At 40.9% G+C, this 13,145-nt stretch overlaps 1 protein-coding gene and 1 pseudogene across 1 annotated transcript in view; both read right to left on the bottom strand.

Moving 5' to 3' along the window:
- LOC143031664 (uncharacterized) overlaps positions 1–13,145 on the bottom strand; it is a 34,247-nt gene that overhangs the window by 13,603 nt on the left and 7,499 nt on the right. The window lies entirely within an intron of this gene.
- LOC143031662 (uncharacterized) lies at positions 5,477–10,498 on the bottom strand (annotated as a pseudogene).

The raw sequence follows: 13,145 nt of genomic DNA, 5'->3' as shown, positions 1-13,145 counted from the left end.
GTCTGATCAAGTAATGCATTTTACTTTTATATATTAAAAGTTGGTATTTCCATAGCTTCTTTACCACGTGCATTACTAGGTAAGCCCCATGTGCAATCGTGGACGGCCCCCTCATTTGGCGCCATTTGCGTAGGGTCTCGTCATATACAAAAAATCATCGCCAGTATGACACCTCACGAACTGGTTCAGCTCTCGGAAATCCAACATCGGTAGTACTTCGTTCTTGGTTGATTGTACCACTGCCATCAGCGGCAAGATTCTATCCTACACCGGTTCCTCCTAGTGACCTAAAATTCCCTCATCAATCCAACGCTCTACTTCGATGTCAAAGTTATCCTTCACCCCCTCTCCGAGATTCTGATTGTAGCAGTTAACTTTGTTCTTCAATAGAGGTGAGCCTTTCTTCCAAGTTATCACTCTACCTCCCGCTTCTGGCCATCAGATTTCGCCAGGAAGTCTTTGTCCTCAATTGTGCAAGGCGCCGCCTTCTCCTTGTGGGTCGAGTTTCGTGGTGACACTGCCCTCCATGGGCCTCATTGTCATTTCCACGTCTACTTCCGGCCTCTGACAACTCCTCCCTTTCCGTTCCGCCCTCGATTCACTTGTCGCTCCAATCCTCACTTGTCCGGCGGCAAACGCGACTTCTCCGAGCTGTGTAATTGCATCCATTCCTAGCACCACTTCAATTTCCTCTACAATCCTTCTAATAAATAGCACTCTTAGTCGTATCGGAATGCCCTTCAACGTTATCTCGACTTCCTGGTTGCCCTCACACCTCGTCTCACTTCCGTGAACTGCTGTCATAAAGGCCATATCTTCCTGTCTGAATCCTTTAATAAAGTCGGCCGTCACAATCGTGGTTGAACAGCTGAAATCTACTAGTGCTCTTTCACCTCTTCCTCTCAACCAGACATCCTCAATCGGCATACACTTGGATAGTGCCCTTATATTGACTGGGCGGCAACTCGCACAGCAGCCGCCCCTTGTCCGTTTCCCTGCTCGCATTGGCGAGCGATATGTCCAGGTTATTTGCATTCGTAACAAATAATCTCCGTCTCTCTAGAATTCCTCGCGAGATGCCTTAAGCGATTACACGTATAACAGCATATCCTAGGTGGGCCCCTGCATCCGCTGTGGTCACCCCAGGACTCCCGCGTTTTTCTTTTTCTATCGGCCGGTGTATTCCGGTCAGGTGGAGCGTCCCCCTTGTTCCCATGGGAGTTATTCGGCTGGTACCTCGATCTTTGGTCTCGTACACCGCACACCCCTTTGATCTCGAGATCAACCTACTCCTTCTTCTCCTACTTCATAGTCCTGTAGCCACCTTGGCGGACGCCTGTCTCGGTGGGGTCTCCATGACACCGCCTCCTCATTCGCTGTCGCTCCGTGGCCCTCCTTCTCGTCTTCTCCTTCACTCACCACGAGCCGAACATCCAAGATATGCCGCGGCACTCCCTCAACAGAGACGTTGTTCCGCGAATTCACCTCCGTCACTGTCCCTCTCGTCCAGTGTGACGTGCACTGCCTGTCCTTTGATCTCACCCATACCTCCTCCCCCACCTACACTGAGGCGGGGCCTTCTTCGGCATTGGCCGGTGGTCCCGACCCCTTCTGGGGATGCTGCCAATCGTATTTGAACACGGCTCTTTGCGGGACCGAACAGTCATCTTAGTATTGCCTGGGGGTCATGTCATACCAAAAAACTGCCTCCGTCGGCAGTATTCGTGCCTTCTCGACCATGGACTTAATTGTACGATGATGTCGTTTTACTATCCCTTTTCCGCTCGGTCGGTAAGGTGCCCGGAAGAAACGTCTTGTGTTCCACTTGTCCAATGTGCTTTTCAACGCCTCCGTGTCGTTGTCCATCAGGGCTACATCCACTGGGCCCCGTTCCAAAAATATCTCGTCCATCACCCGAGCAATCTCTTCTCCATTATCCGCCTTCAGTTCTCGCCAGATGCCGAACCGCCCTGGCCCGCAATCGACCATCGATAGGTATCTGGTGCCTTGATAGTGGATTACGTCAACCGGCAGCCGCCTACAGTTTTCTCCCACGCACAGTTTCCCCGCCGAGTGCGGTATGGGGGCGGGGTCTATGGATTGACAGCGGGCGCACGCCCTCACCGCATGCCGCACTTCTTCCTTCGAATATTATATTCGGGTCAACCTTCCTTGCCAGGAACAATGACCTATTGAGCTTCTCCTCGTCCTGTTCTTTCTTCGCTTTCAGCCAGCTTTTCTTCACTCTGGTTAGCGCATCTGCTTTGTTCATCTCCGAGGGTACCTCCCTCACCCTTATCTTCATGCTGAAGTCGTCGATTACCTCATTCATGATCCCGAAACGGCGCTTCACAAGGACATCTGCAGCCCCTTTCGTGTGTACTCTCTTCTCAGCCGTCAGCACCGAGTTCATCCACCATGCTACAGTGGCCGAGTCCGTTCTGATTTCGATCTCATGCAGCCCCCACTTCAGCGCCAAATTGACTCCTTTTATGACCGCCTCCAACCCTGACGTTAATATGTTGATAGTCGTCCTTCTTCCGCTGCCACGCTCCATCTTCGACTACAATGCCCCCTATTTCCAAGACGGCGCCGGTCGCTATGCTACTCGCGTCGCACCACACTACGCCTTGGTCCTGCTGGGGCGCGTTCCACTGTCCCCTCACTGGATCATCGTGCATCGTCCGCTGTACGACGTCACGTATCATGGCTATCGTGTCCTCACCAATCTTCTCTCCCCAATCCTTCGACCCCGAACCTCCTCTTAATGTAGCTGCACGCCGGACGGAGCCAACCAGCGATCGGGTATTTGCCCATTAATTTGCCGCGAAGGGAGAAAAGCTCTCGTTTGCTCATTTCATCCGTCACCTTCGGGATCTCGTTCCCTCTCCTTAACATCAGCTTTTCGCTCCCGTTCCTTTCCAGTCGCAGTCCCAACACTGCTCCTCCTTCCAATGGCTCCGGCTCTTTCGCTATCAATCCGTACCGAGCCAAATGTTCCACTACGCTCGACGATGATACTACGCTATCGTCCACCAGTATGTCGTCGAGGTACGAGTCAGTGCCCTTCTTCATCATTTCAGTCTTCTCCAGTACCGTCTTCAGGATTCTTGTCATGATCCTCGGGGCCGATCTGAGCCCAAACCCCAGTCTGGTCAAGCAGTAAGTTCTCTCTTTGTATTTTACTAGCTGGTACTTCCATAGCTTATTCGCCACGTAAATTTGCAGGAAAGTCGCCCGCAATTTTCAACCGCGGACGCCCCCCTCATTCGGCGCCACCTACGTAGGGTCTCGCTACACACGTCTACAAAATAATCGCCAGTATGACACTTCACAAAGTGGTTCAGTTCTCGGAAATCCAGCACCGGTCGTACTTTGCTCTTGGTTGGCTGTACCACTGCCATCAAGGGCAGGATTCCGCCCTCCACCGGTTCCGCCCAAGGACTCAAGATTCCCTCCTCGATCTAGCGCTCCACTTCAAGGTCAAAGCCGTCCTTCACCCCTTCTCTGAGGGTCCGTGCGTAGCAGTCGGCTTTGTTCTTCAAAATGGGCAAGCCCTCCTTCGGATACCACTCTACTTCCCACTTGTGGCCATCAAATTCCGCCAGGAAGTCCTCGTCCTCAATCCTGTGGGTCATCACATGATATATGAGGTCACCTTTGTGAAAAAGGTACATCACACATGTTACACTGGAAAGGTCTCTCATGAGTATGGGTCATAATATGCCATGCAAGATCAGGCTTTCGTGAGAAAGCTGCATTAAACAGGTCACACTGGAAGGACTTTTCACAAGTATGCTGTGTGAGAGAACCCTTTTGTAAGAAAGCTGCACAAGTTACACTGGAAAGGCTTCTCTCCTGTGTGGGTCACCACATGCAAAAGCTCCATCACCGATGTTCTCTCTAATTTACCTAGTTGTACTTTTACCTAGTTGTAATATACCGGAGGGGAGCTATGCTCGTGGTGACCCGTCTTTGTATCTCTCTGCATCAAGTTTTATCTTAAAATCTTGTATAGTGTTTGCACATACTGTTTTGTTGTCTAATTTGTTCCATGTATTTATTGCTCTGTGTGGGAAACTGTTCCTTTTCAAGTTTTTTCTATAACTGTTCTTTTTCAGGTTTTTTTCCGTGTCCTCTCGTTTTACCGTTGTCCCACACTAACAAGTCGTTCCTGTCTAAAACTTCCATTCCTTTCATTATTCTGTAGATAGCAAATCTCCTCTTTCTATTCTTTGTTCCAAAGTTGGTAGATTCAATTTGGACACTCTTTGCTCATATGTTAGTTCGGTGAGAGTCGGTGCTAGTTTGGTTGTCGCTCTTTGTATTCTTTCTAGTTTCTTAATATTCTTTTTGGTACTGGGTGTCCAAAGCGATGCTGCACACTCTAGTTTTGGTCTTATTAGTGTAGTTAGTATTTTCTTTATCATTTCTTCATCCAATTAAGCAAATGCCACTTTGATTGACCTCAATAGATTTTTGGTTTCTCCGAAATTTTATTTCTATGTTTATCTGGTTTCATGTCCTTTCCAATCATCACTCCAAGATCTTTTTTTGAGTTTGCTTTTTTTTTTTTTTTTACTTTTTCTTCCCCAATTCTGTAACCTTTTGGTATTCTGGTTTTACTGTTTTCAAATTCCATTATACTGCATTTCTTTATATTAAATTTTACTTCCCACTTTTGAGTCCAATTCCAGATCGTGTCCAGATCTTGTTTCAATGAGTTGCAGTCCTCTTCCGTTTTTACCTTCTTTAGTAATTTTGCATCACCTGCAAAGAAATTAATATAGCACTCCACACCTTCATTCATGTCATTAATTTATACAGCGAACATGTTCGGGGCCAGTACTGATCCTTGCGGGACATCGCTTTCTGTGAGTGCAGAATTTTGCTTGTGTGCAAAATTTGCCTTCTTTGCAAAATGTGCGCACCTAGTCCAGTCACCATATCAAACAGTAAAGCAAATGCTCACAATTTCTATGTGTGTATCATTACCTCCACAAAAGAAGTTGTATTTTTGCCATAACTTTTGTTGGTTTGTCTGTTTGCAACAATTCAAAGATTTAACAGATTTTTATAAAACTTTGTGGAAAGGCGTATCTTAGGCCAAGAAATAAGTTATTAGGATTTGAGGCATATTCAGATATGTATGCTGATCAAGGATTTTTTTTTGTAACCCTGGCATTTATAGACTGTATACAAATTTGATTAATTTTATACAAAGTGGCCCCACCTATCATTTATAATGTGGGTGAAATTATCTTTTATGATTTTGTGACTGACACTGGTGGAGTTATGTGTTCTCTGAGTGCCATCTAGTGTAATATTTTATTATGTATTAGAAATAACTCATAAATTTGGCTTCTCATAAATAAGACAAATCATTAGGCATATATCTTATCATTTAATTTTTTTGCACTGATTTTCAATTTTAAGAGTCCTTTGTGTGACAACAATGACAGAGCTGACAAAAATATTCAATATGTATTTTATATTCATCTGAAATAAAATAAAAAGTACACTAAGGAATGATTACATTTAACCTTTCTAACTTAACAAATAACTCTAAATGTATATAAAAATAAGTCCATTACTAATTCTCAACTTTCATTCTAGTTTCTAACTCCATATTTCTTCTCTCTTCTGTTTTTGGCATTCACCCACTTTATATACACAAAATCTAAAATTATTTAATTTCCATACAATCTGTAGGTTTTCATTCATAAACATACACAAATGACATTCTCCTAAATGGTTTCTAAGCTTGTTTTTTATTTTATCCATTGGACTAAAACCTCACTCACAGTGAGACAAGAAAGGCTCCTCCAATATCCATCAACTTTTCCAAGTCTCAGGACTTCATTCTGAAGAGCAACTACTACCATTTGTATTAACTTTCAGATAATTTTGTATCTATTTTTTATTGTAACATTAAACTAATTATTTCTGAAGTATCAGCGAGAAAATCATGATAGTTAACACAAACTGTAGTAACATGTTCACAACAAAATGAAGAATCAATATGTGAAATAATGGAGATATCAAACATTGACCATTCTTGTGTAAGGCCAGGGATTTCATTATTTTTTTTTTTTTTTTTTGGGTACATGAATACATCACAAGTTGGCATGGGGTACAATATAGCTCTCACTCCACCCCTCTATTACGTCATGATGACGTATTCATAAGAACCAATTAGGAACCTTAAATTTAGGAGATATACTCCCACCCTCATCCTCAGTGAATATGCCCTGTGAAGTCTTCTGTTTTTTTTTTTTTTTTTTTTGTAAGTTTTACGTAATTTCTATGATTTTTCAAGTCTTACAGCACAAGTTGAAAAATTTATGCTTTTTCTCTGCATGCAATATGTTTTATTTAATGTATTTCTTTTAAACAATTTGATATGAATTCCTCTTTTCAAGTGTATATACACTACTGTTTTTCAGTATGTGGTATTCATACTGTGTCATGTGTTTACATTGTGTTTTCATTCTGCATTTCTTCTGAAACAAATATATACTGAATGACAAAAAACATAGTTTTCTTATGCTTTAATTACCATTTTATAATCAAACTTATGGCAAGACTCTACAGTAGCTTGACAGGTATTTCATCCTGCCATTCACTAGCAGCTAGCAGTTTGTTTTCATTTCACATCCTTTGCTTCTTTTGAATTTGACAATATGCATTACTTCTATGCAACTTTGTTATTTCAATATGTTTTTTTACATTTGTAAATTCATGACAGATTACAGAATAAGACCATATCTGTGCACTATTTACTGAATATGGTTGTTGCCTTATTTTGTTTCTCGTCATTTACCTTTTTATTAAAATACAAAGTTGGGATGGGCCTTTCCAACAGCTCCCTTTTCTTTTATCATAAATTTTAACTTCTGCTTTTTGCTTTGGCTTTGTTTCAGAGTTTTATCCATGTGTCTACTATTCCAAGGCCCTTGTAGTAGCCATTTTTTCATCAGTACCTTCTTTGCTCCTGTTGTTATTTTTGAAATGTAGGTTTCTGTAGGAAAGTCTACTGATTTATTCTTTTCTAAATAGAATTTGAAACATAAACAAGGAAAAAATGGTGATGTATAACTGTTCAATGCACAAAAGTTCTGAAAACTTGTAAAATTATGAAATTGTACACTTACATTTCAAAGGTCAATGTCAGATTCTCAAAATCACATTCCTTTTGGTTTGAATCCATTATTATGAAATTAAAGGATTAGTATCACTAATCAAAATATTTGATCTTCAAATGGAAAACATTGTGAACACACTTTTTTCCTTTGTGCACTAGTTGTGAAACGTGTGTGCGAATACATGCACAAATCTTAAAGGGAACACTTTTCATCACACAGGTCATGCTGGAATGGCTTCTTTCCAGTACAAGTCACCATGTGGTGATCGAGACCTCATTTGTGAAAAACAGATTCACATAGGTTATACTGGAAAGGCTACTATTCTGTGTGGGGTATCACGTGATATTTGAGGTGATTCTTTCATGAGAAAGTTGCATTGCACAGGTCATGCTGGAATGATTTCTTTCCAGTACGAGTCACCACATGATGATTGAAACCTTGTTTGTGAGAAGTAGAATCACACAAGTCACACTGGAAAGGCTACTGTCCTGTGCAGGGATCACGTGATATTTGAGGCGATTCATGAGAAAGTTGCATTGGACAAGTCACACACGAATAGCTTCTCTCCATTGTGGGTCCTCATATGCTTTGTGAGAGAACCCTTTTGTGAGATACCTTCACCACACAGGCTGCACAGGAAAGGCTTCTTTCCTGTGTGGGTCCTCATAGGGTTTGCGAGAGATCTCTTTTGAGAGAAAGCTACGTCGCAAAGGAATGACTTCTCTCCATTGTGGGTCCTTATATACCGGGTGAGATGAGCCTTTTGAGAAAAATTAATTACACAGGTCACACTGGAAAATTTCTCTCCTGTGTGGGTCCTCATGCTTTCTGGAATAGCTTTTTTGGGAGAAAGAAGAATCACACAGGTCAAACTAGAAAGCCTTCTCTCTTGTGTGGGTCCTCATGCAATGTGCAAGATTTCCCTTATGTGAGAAAGCAGAATCATACACGTCATATCGGTAAGATTTCTCTCCTGTGTGGGTCCTCCTATGCTGTGTGAGAAAACCCTTTTTTGAAAAAGTAGAATCATAGAAGTCACAATGGAAAGGCTTCTCTCCTGGGTGGATCATCCTGTGATACTTGAGCTGATTCTTTTGTGAGAAAGCTGCATCACACAGTTTGCTTTAGAACGGCCTCTCTCCAGTGTGGATTAACATATGTATTCTGAGAGAACTCTTTTGTGGGAAAGAACTACACAGGTCACAGTGGAAAGGCTTCTCTCTTGCATGGGTCCTCATATACTATATGAGGGAACCCTTTAGTGAGAAAACGGAAATGCACAGGCCACACTGGAAACGCGTCCCTCCTGTGTGGGTTATCATATGATGTGTGAGAGAACTCTTTCTTGAGAAAGCAGAATCACACAGGTCACACTAGAAAGGTTTCTTTCCTTTGTGGGTCCTTGTATGCCTTTTAAGATGACTCTTTTGCGAGAAAGCTTTATTGCACAGACTACACTGGAAGGGCTTCTCTCCTGTGTGGGTCATAATATGATGTGCAAGAGAATCCTTTTTTGAGAAAGCAGAATCACACAGGTCACACTGGAAAGGCTTCTCTCCTGTGTGGGTCCTCATATGATATGCGAGAGAACTCTTTCATGAGAAAGCAGATTCACACAGGTCACATTGGGAAGGCTTCTCTCCTGTGTGGGTCATTGTATGCCTTTTAAGATTACTCTTTTGTGAGAAAACTTTATTGCACAGGCCACACTGGAAAGGCTTCTCTCCTGTGTGGGTCCTCATATGCTTAGTGAGAGAACCCTTTTGTGAGAAAGCAGAGTCACACAGGTCACACTGGAAAGGCTTCTCTCCTGTGTGGGTCCTTATATGCAATGTGAGATTAGTCTTTTGTGAGAAAGCTTTTTCACACAGCCCACATTGGAAAGGGTTCTCTCCCGTGTGGTTCATCACATGATCTTTGAGGTGATTATTTTGTGAGAAAGCTTCATCACACAAGCCACACTGGAAAGGCTTCTCTCCTGTGTGGGTCCTCATGTGCTGTGTAAGAGAAACTTTTTGTAAAAAAGCAGAATCACAAAAGTCACACTGGAAAGACTTCTCACCTGTGTGGATCACATGGTTTTTGAGGTAATTCTTTCGTGGAAAAGCTTTATTATGCAGGCCACATTGTAAAGACTTCTCTCCTGTGTGGGTCCTCAAATGCTTAGTGAGAGAACTCTTTCGTGAGAAAACAGAAACACAAAGGCCACACTGGAAAGGCTTCTCTCTTGTGTGCATATTTGTATGCCTTTTAAGATGACTCTTTTGTGAAAAAGCTTTATTGCACAGGCTACACTGGAAAGGCTTCTCTCCTGTGTGAGTCCTCATATGCTTAATGAGGGAACCCTTTTGTGAGAAAGCAGAGTCACACAAGTCACACTGGAAAGGCTTTTCTCCTGTGTGGGTCCTCATATGCAGAGTGAGATGACTCTTTTGTGAGAAAGCTTTTTCACACAGGCAACATTTGAAAGGCTTCTCTCCTGTGTGGGTCATCACATGATCTTTGAGGTGGTTATTTTGTGAGAAAGCTTTATTACACAGGCCACACTGGAAAGGCTTCTCTCCTGTGTAGGTACTCATATGCTGTGTAAGAGAACCCTTTGGTGAGAAATTTTTATTGGACAGGGCACACTGGAACCGCTTCTCTCCAGTGTGGATCCTCATATGCTGTGTGAGATTACCCTTTTGAGGGAAAGCAGAATCACAAAAGTCACACTGGAAAGACTTCTCTCTGTGTGGATCATCACATGATCTTTGAGGTAATTCTTTCATGGGAAAGCTTTATTGTACAGGCCACACTGTAAAGGCTTTTCTTTTCTCCTGTGTGGGTCCTTACATTACATGCTCAGTGAATGAGCCCTTTCGTGAGAAAGCAGAAACACACAGGGCACACTGAAAAGGCTTTTCTCTTATGTGAATCCTTGTATGTTTTGTGAGAACATTCTTTTTGAAAACGCAGAATCACACAGTTCACACTGGAAAAGCTTCTCTTCTGTGAGGGCTGCCAAGTGATTTTTTAGGTGACAATTTTGTGTGAAAGCTTTATCACACAGGTCACATTGGAAATGGTTGTTCTCCAGCATGGGTTATCATATGAAATCTGAAGTGATTCTTTTGTCAGAAAGCTACATTGCACAAGTCACATTGGAATGACTTCTCTCCTGTGTGGCTCATCATATGCTAATTGAGAGAACCCTTTTGTGAGAAGGCATAAGTGCACAGGTCACACTGGAGAGGCTTACCTCCAGTGAGCGTCGTCACGTGATATCTAAAATAGCTAGTGATATAACTGTGTCTCAGATACACTGGTTCCTTTTCATTGTATGACAAATATGGAATCTACAGATAGCTCTTCCAAAGTGGTGATATTTACCCTCATCCTGAAAAAAAAAATGTAATTATAATATCAACATCTAACTCTGAAAGTGTGCAATATACTCTAATAGGATAGTGGATGTTTTGTACACAAACTATTTCATACTCAAGTTTGTACCTAAACAGACCCTTTGTACATGCCATGCCCTAATATAAAATATGAAGAAGCACTAACAAATATTGTGCTATCATATATTCCATTACACTTTTTCATTAGAAATGAGGTAAAATTCATCCTATAACTACAAGTGTACTCACTGCACCACAACTACAATGACTCAAATTTTGCTATAGCTTTTTCATGTCATGAGATTTGAAAGTGGGCAATGGTCCAGCTGACCAAAATAGTTATATTTCAATATAACTCCATAACATTCCATGATTGGGCTGACAAGATCTGAATCTAAACATGACCAATTCAAGGAAGGTTTATTCAGTTCATCTGACTCAAATAAGTGATGGAAGTCACATTGTATAAGACACACACACGAAATTCTGAGCTGTCAACACCTACCAATTTGAGCTCCAAAGGCTGCTGAATAAGACAAAAATTCTTGATAGTGCAAAGAAAACAAGAGGCCTGTTTTGTATTGAATGGAAGGGGGAGCAATTGTGATTACCAAAAATTATTTCTCTGCAGCGTTAAATTGATTTAATTAGAGAAAATGCAAGAAAATAAAAACAATGATTTTGAGCTGAATGTCGGCTCAAAAGGAAAGCCATCTAGGGCCACCATGCCAAGGTTTAATGTAAACAGAGGCTTTGAAACACCAGGAAGATTCTGACTGTATAATGAAGAATCTTTTCCTGGTTTTGGTAAGTACAAAAGAAGAAATCCGAGTCAAATCTTAGACATGGAAAGGGAGATGACTAATAATAAAAAATGGTGGGAGAATGAATTCATGGAACTACGAAAGGAGATTGTAGAATTAACGGAATGTTTAACCCAAGCTAACAATGAGATATCTGATCTGAAGAAAACAAATTCTGAACTAAAAAATTAGCTGAATGGATTAAAGAATTATCTAATGGAAGTTAAACGTAAAAATGAAAATTAATTATACTACCAGTAGTGAGAACTTACAAAAAAAAAAAAGAGAGGTAAATAATAAAATCCAGGCAATGTCTGAAAGAACTGGAGAAAACTTAGGTGAGGAAGGTATGCAAAAGATTAGGAAATGGAATGAAAACAGAGAAAATGAAGAAATTGCTTTTAAAGAATTAATACAACAGCAAATGCAGGAAAATGCAAAGGATACAATAATTCAAGTAATTAAAAAAAAGGCATACTGGGCTAGATATACAGTGGATAGAAAAAATGTATTGTGGTATATGGACTAAAGGAAAAACATGGTCGGGTGAGGCCCATGATAGAAAAAGCACAAAGAGAAATAGCAATATCAATTCCAAGAGAAATACAAGATGGTGACCAGGAAGTAGAGAAAGAAATAGAAGTGTATAGAATGGGACAGTATTCTAAGAAAAGAAATTGACCCTAAAGATAAAACTAAGATCGCAAATGGTAATAGAAGACATATTTGAAAAAGCAAGTAAATTGGCAAGGAGTGAACATTACAACAAAATATGGATAAAAAGAGAAATGAGTGTTGAGGAAATAGAAGACACTAAGAGGTGGAGCTAAGGAAAATAACATGATGAGAATGGAGACAGAAAGCAAGGAGTTCTATTGGAGGGTCATAGACATGAGGCTGAGAAAATGGTATGTCAAAGTAAGCAAAATAAAAACAGAAAATAGTATGGAGAAGGAAAAAAATTAAAGTGGCCTATACTAATATTGACAGATTAATCTCAGGATAGAATGAACTAAATGATTACCTGTCAGATGAAAGACCATAATGGGAATAATGGAGACGAAATTAAGAGGTCCAACACCACCTAATAGTGTTGGATATGGGTTATACAATTATTGGATTAAAAACAGAAATGAGAAACATGAAGGAAGAATCATGTTCTTGGCCACAAAAAACTTAAATGTAACAAAGGTTGTGGAGGGTAAAAACAGTGTGGGAATGATCATGCTAAAAGTCGAAGACAGAGACATGAAAAGTAAAAAGTTTGTGGTGATTTATGTGCCCCCAACAATGGGCTTTTGGAGAGGGGGCAAAACCATTCAAAAATGTTAGATGATACAGGGCATTCATTAAATGAGATACTAAAGGATGGAGGTAACATTGTACTTATGGGGAATTTTAACTACAAAGAAATCTGTTGGGAGATGACAGTGAAGGGTGGAGAGAATCTATTGGGAAATGTATTATTTGACATAACCATGGAAAATACAATGACACAATGGGTCAATGAAAACACCAGATACACAAGTAATGAAGCACCACAGAGACTGGATTTAATATTTACAAGAGAACCTGAAATTGTGGATAAAATTGAATACAAAACACCATTTTGAAAGAGTGGCCACATATTAATAGAGGCCAAACTAAAGGAAGAAATATATATGGAGAGAAATGAAAAGTACAGAAAAGGAAGAGTGATGCACAACAAAACGGACCTTGGAAAATTTAGAAAATTCTTTCAAAATACAAATTGGGAAAAATTCTATATTGAAGAGACAAAAGTGGAAGAGAAATGGACGATCTTGATGAAAATC

Source organism: Oratosquilla oratoria, chromosome 12 (assembly GCF_046742065.1).
Source record: "Oratosquilla oratoria isolate Oo_2021 chromosome 12, ASM4674206v1, whole genome shotgun sequence".
In the NCBI taxonomy this organism is placed as follows: domain Eukaryota; kingdom Metazoa; phylum Arthropoda; class Malacostraca; order Stomatopoda; family Squillidae; genus Oratosquilla; species Oratosquilla oratoria.
Note: the sequence above shows the minus strand (reverse complement) of the source record. Positions and strands in the feature narration are given on the sequence as shown.